At 43.7% G+C, this 5,720-nt stretch overlaps 1 long non-coding RNA gene across 5 annotated transcripts; it reads left to right on the top strand.

Annotated features, from left to right (window-relative positions):
- Nucleotides 1–287: 287 nt before the first annotated feature.
- Nucleotides 288–4,114, top strand: LOC109777792 (uncharacterized). Of its 5 annotated transcripts, none has more exons than XR_002236407.4 (5): nt 288–691; nt 1,696–1,808; nt 2,118–2,362; nt 2,443–2,488; nt 3,882–4,114. It is a non-coding gene; the product is annotated as an uncharacterized lncRNA (long non-coding RNA). The 5 variants fall into 5 exon arrangements; XR_012187690.1 differs by having other exon boundaries at nt 298–691; nt 1,666–1,808; nt 2,443–2,543; nt 2,579–4,114; XR_012187689.1 differs by having other exon boundaries at nt 298–691; nt 2,443–2,543; nt 2,579–4,114.
- The last annotated feature ends 1,606 nt before the right edge of the window (nt 4,115–5,720 follow it).

Here is a 5,720-nt window from a genome sequence, read left to right on the forward strand (position 1 = left end):
AGAAAAAGTCACTATTGCCGACCCACAGTCGGAGAGGAAAATTTCTAACTGACTATGGGTCGGGAAACTTGTGTACGCTGACCTGTTGTCGATCGGGAATGGTACAACATATACTATCCAACAGTCGGTCGGGGATTCTATTATGGCCCATGGAGCATCAGTCGGTAAATAACCCCGACCAACAGTTGGACGCTAAAGTGGGCCTCGTACGCCAATAGACCAAACAATTAGCGCCACACTGGCCCAGCCCGCGAAGTTTTCCCCCTCAAAATCACAAGGATGCCGCCGCCCCACGCTCCATTCGTTCCCCATCCACGAAATCCCTAGATCTCTCCTGCTGTTCCCCACGCACGCCGGCGCCCCACACCCGACCGCCTCCTGCGGCTACCGCCGTCCGGCGGTCTATCCCACCGCTGCCCCACGCGCCCTTCCTCTATAGCATCGCCCCACGCCGCCCTGTCCCTGCAGCGCAACCTAACTCCGTCCTGCCTCTCTCCGCCGCCGGCTCCACACCCTCGTGCTCTCTCTCTGGTTGGTCGCCTCTCTCCAACATCCCTGGCCTGACCTCCCCATCTCCACCATCTAGCTCACAAAGACCCACGCTGCGGCAGATTTGGATCGTGGCAGCGTGCGCTTGGTCAAGGGCATCCCTCTCTATCTTTGGCTTGGCAGGGGCACTAAAGCGGCTGAGGTACAGCTCCTCCCTCCATACATTCCTCTGTCTTTGCGTCAAGTTATTTTGCCGCATCAATTTTGTATTACAAAGTTTGTTAAGAGATGAACTGGGAGTGAAGGAGTTCGCCGTGGATTATGGGTAGAAGACTGTTATTTGCCCCGTTAGTATTCTGTCGGTGTTGCTTATGTAGATTTAATATATTTTTTATAGTACTGAGTTATGTTAGATGGAAATCGATTTATGTTAGATTTATTTTTTATTACAGTACTGAGTTCTATTGGCAGCCTGCAGCTTCTTTATCAAAAATTGTGAAAATAACTTGGTTCTCCCGAAAGCTAAGCTTCTGTGCAGTACAAATGGATGTGTTTCTAGTGTTTGTGCCGCTCCAGCTAATCACATTTCTGGGCTGAGTTCACGACAATGGCGTGTCAGCATACTTCCATCCAACTGCCCAAATACTCAATTAACTTTCTCTTACTGAAATCTTCTTCATACTTTACTTTCTTACTGAATTCTTCTTCATGCCACCCACGATAAACAACACAACAATAGTTCTTCCTTGCTTGTAAGATGGCTCAAGCCAAACATAGACAGCCTTGCGACATGGCTGTCTTGCTTTCCTTGTTTCATTTCATTTTAGTGTACACCACTTTGCTGGAGAACCACATCCAACCGGAGGAAAGAACCGTGGAATCACAATGCAGAACTCCCGCTGCATTGTTCTCGCTTCCTGCCTCTCAAAGAAAAGGACCTGGCCCACAATGGCCTGAATCAAGCTCATCTTGAATCATTGTAGCATATAGACATATAGACAGGTTTATTGTTGTCATGTTTCCCTACAAGCAACTACAACCAAAATTAACCTAGAAACTAACACTGTGTAGACTAATTATGATGCATACAAAAGATACTGTGGAGCAGTATATGATTTTCTTGATGTAGTGCCTCATAAGTCTTGTGTTTGATCCACTAATATTTTCTATTTTCAGCGATGCACTCATATAGTGTGTCTTTTGCAGGAGGGACAATGGCAAGCGCAAGCGGAAAAGCTAAAGATGATGGGGCCACGGAGGAACAACTGAAAGTGGTAGAGTATAAACTACAGAGAAGTAGGACCATAGAAGAAAATGAAGTAAGTCATCCTGCTGAATCAAAACTGTAGTATATCCATCCACATACTAAAACTGTAGTATATCCCTGCAGCAGACTTTGTTCTGGACATAAACAAACACATATGCATGTAATCATTCTCAAAACACAAACAATATGCTCCCTCCGTCCCAACATAAATGTCTCAACCATAGTACAACTTTGTACTAGAGTTAGTACAAAGTTGAGACACTTATTTTGGGACGGAGGGAGTATATTATAACAAAACAGTAGGCAGTGTTGTTGTAAACATGTCTACTCATCATAAATCTCCTTACCTTTTTTCTTATAGTCTCGCAGTGCTATCACCAAAAAGAACCGCGCCAATGAAGTGCCTCATACATCCGGGAGCAAGAGTCACAAACAATATATATATATATATATATATATATAATTTTCTTGTAGCCTCCTAGATCTTCTCATGAGGTTTTTGTCAATGTTGAGATGACAAGGGATGCAACGCTGCCTTATGAATATGATGGTTTATGATTTGTCGCCGATGTTGTCACAAGGTCCATTGCATGGCCATCTACCAAGGTAATCACCAACAATATGTGTTTTGTCTACTTGGCTCAAATTCTTTGACGTGTCATACTTATTCATGTTCACTTTGGTAGATGAAACCCTACAAGCCAGGGGCATCTTCCTCATCCCGCCACTAAGGTATTTATGTTGTGATTCACTATTTATGTGATCCTGCTGTTATCATGACCACTTGGTATTGTACAAGAGCTTCTTCTTGGTGCTCCCTAGCTAGCTAAGAGCCTAAGAGTGCATCATGTAATCTGGTCATCATGGAATTTATCAAGGAATCCTAGCTCAAAGTGAATGAAGATTCCATGATGACCAGATTCCATAAGTTTATCATGGAATCCTTGCTGCTACTTATTTAGTAATAGTTGCTTCCCTGTGTTCATTTAGGCCCAGTTTGGATGCAAAGTATTTTTTTAATAGCGTAGTTTCTGAAGAAAAAAACTGCAGTTTTGAAAATACTTTGAGGTGTTTGGTCCAAGTATATACCATGGTTCTACAAACTGTAATATCCCCAATGCATCTATTGCTGCCACCAGGAACATAGCATTATGTTTTTTGTGTCCATGTATCTATTGCTGCCACCAGGAAGATAGCAACATCCCTTTCAGTACCATTCAATTTATGGCCACTACTGAAGAGTGAACAAAGATAACTGAAATACTGTACTTCTCACATGGATAGAAAACACCAGTAAGGTGTATCTCTAATACTTAGCTATATGGTACCAGTTCCCTAGAAAAACAAGTTACATGGACACATAGCTCTTTCTTGTGTTCAAGAAATAAAAAATACAGTTTCAATTACGCCTCTTAAACCACACTCCATGTTAATCTTGTCTGACGTATTCTCTTACAGAAAGTCAAACATCAACGGATGACAGATGCATGTGAAACCTGTAGTGAACTAGACTTCCCTTTGCTTTTTATGTCTCGTATTCTTTCTCTCTTGCAGATCTCTGATGGTGGTGGAAAGACAACATTTGTTTATTTCATTGTCGATAAGAAAACATGAGAATATATCTTTTCTTCATCATCATTGTCGCAAGGACGCTAGTACTTAGCTTCTTGTAGTTATAACAAAATGAGTGTAGAAGTCGACCTAGCTACAGCTACAACATTTATTTATGTTCCCTGTTATGCACCTCAACATGAATTATTTTCAGTTTCACACCATAACACAAATCGCCAGTGCACAACATTTTTTTCACCATGTGATATAAATCATGTGAAGATAGTCATGAAATGGTTCAAGCATCCAATTATTTCTCAAAACTTGGGGTCGCGTCTCCTGGTCGACTTTGGTTTTTCTTAGTTTGACACTTCTGTAAGGATCCCAAGTTTACAGGCGTGCAAATCAAATTTATTCACCTCAAAGTTAGCTGGTTGTATATTAATTCTGTTTCTAGGTTTCATGCCTGATGCTCTTTACTCTCAAGTTGAACAGGTAGTACATTAGTACTCACTAAAAAGGAAATTTAATCAGCTTGCATGTATATTAATTGTATGCTTTTTTGTCTTTCCAGGATGCTGTCAGGTTGTGTATGGAAGACAAGAGGAATAAGAAAGAACCATGAAGCTGTCAGTTTGCGTCAAGTAGATATCTTCTGTAATGGAGGAAAACGAATGCATCTTGTAGCTACCATTTTGTAAAGGATATCTTGTGTAAGACCAAGCATTGAATCGTCAGACATGCATCTATCATTTTATAAACCTATCGGGTGTTTTGGTCACCTAGACAAATGTTTCCTCTTATTTACTTACCTCTATGATGAGAATTATTAGTGTTATTTTTGTTTGGTTCTGGTTTAATATTTGAGAGTACATGCAAGTTATTGTAACTTGATAGATAATCATGAGATATGTAACCTGATTGATATTGTGTTGATGATATAATATGCCAAATACCATTGCCAAAGTGCAGATGAACCGTCGGTCGGCAAAAGGAAGCACTGTCCTACTGTTGGTCGGGAAAGGTTCATGCTTGGGCCAACAGAAAGTTGGTTGGCAAAGATAATACCATCGGATTGTTGGTCGGGAAAGCTTCATGGCAGGGCCAACGAAAAGTTGGTTGCCAAAGATATTGCCGTCAAACAGTCGGTTGGGAAAGGTTTGTAAGAGAAAATCGGTCGGGAAAGGTTCGTGCCTTGACCAGCAGAAAGTTGGTCGGTAATGTTTCCTTTAGCCGTCCAACAATCGGTCGGGAAAGATATGTCAGTCGGGAAAAGATTTTCCCGTCTAGACTTTCCACAACAGACCTTGTCGTTCGGCAATAGTATTTCCCAACCGACTGTTTGTCAGCAGAAGCTGTTTTCCCAACCAATCTGTATGTTGGACAAGTAGTGTTGTCGTGTAGTGGAAGGGCTCCTTGCCGGGCTCAGAATTGTAGAAAAATTGGGAATCAAGAAACTGATCATACGAGGAGATTCACAGCTTGTGGTGAGACAAGTCAACAAGGATTATCAAAGCCTATTGATGGAAGCATACATTGAGGAAGTGAGGAGATTGGAGGAGCACTTTGACGGGTTGCAAACAGAGCATGTACCCCATGCGGAAAATAGCGTAGCTGACCACCTGTCAAAGTGTGCCACGCAGAAGGTTCCTGTGGAACCAGGAACTTTTGTTCTCCATCTCTCTCAGACCTCCGTATCACCAGCCAGAATGGCTCGGAAAAGGAGAAAGTTGGACTATGGTAAGCCTCTCCCGGTCGAGTCGTACACTCCCGGCAGAGACATTGCCGAAAACAACTCCTCACAGCCCGCTGGACCACCCCCTCCAACCGGGCCCATGGACCCCACGAACGAGGCTGGTGCTCCCGCAGCAGAGGAGGTGCCGCTAGTCCTCGTTGCCGAGCCCCAGGCTCCAACTTGGGCAAGGCACATCGTCCACTTCCTCCAAACCGGAGAACTTCCCGGTGACCAAGATGAAGCTGAGAAAGTAGCCCGGAGGGCCAGTATATATCAGTTTGTCGATGACACTTTGTACATAAGGAGGCCCAACGGTGTGAAATTGAAGTGTGTCTACAGGGAGGATGGAAAGGAAATGTTGGCTGAGATTCACAGAGGAATGTGTGGCTCACACATTGGATCAAGGGCATTAGTTGGGAAAGCATTCCGGCAAGGATTCTATTGGCCCACAACCCTCCAAGATGCGGTCGAGCTCGTCACGACATGTGAAGCCTGCCAGTTCCATTCCAAGAGAACACACCTGCCTGCCCAAGCCCTTGAGACAATCCCTTTATCATGGCCATTTTCGGTCTAGGGGCTCGATATCCTCGGCCCCTTCCCCCGAGCAATCGGGGGCTTTGAATTCTTGTTCGTCGCCATCGACAAGTTTACAAAGTGGCCGGAAGTGACTGCCGTGAG

This window comes from Aegilops tauschii, chromosome 6, assembly GCF_002575655.3.
Source record: "Aegilops tauschii subsp. strangulata cultivar AL8/78 chromosome 6, Aet v6.0, whole genome shotgun sequence".
In the NCBI taxonomy this organism is placed as follows: domain Eukaryota; kingdom Viridiplantae; phylum Streptophyta; class Magnoliopsida; order Poales; family Poaceae; genus Aegilops; species Aegilops tauschii.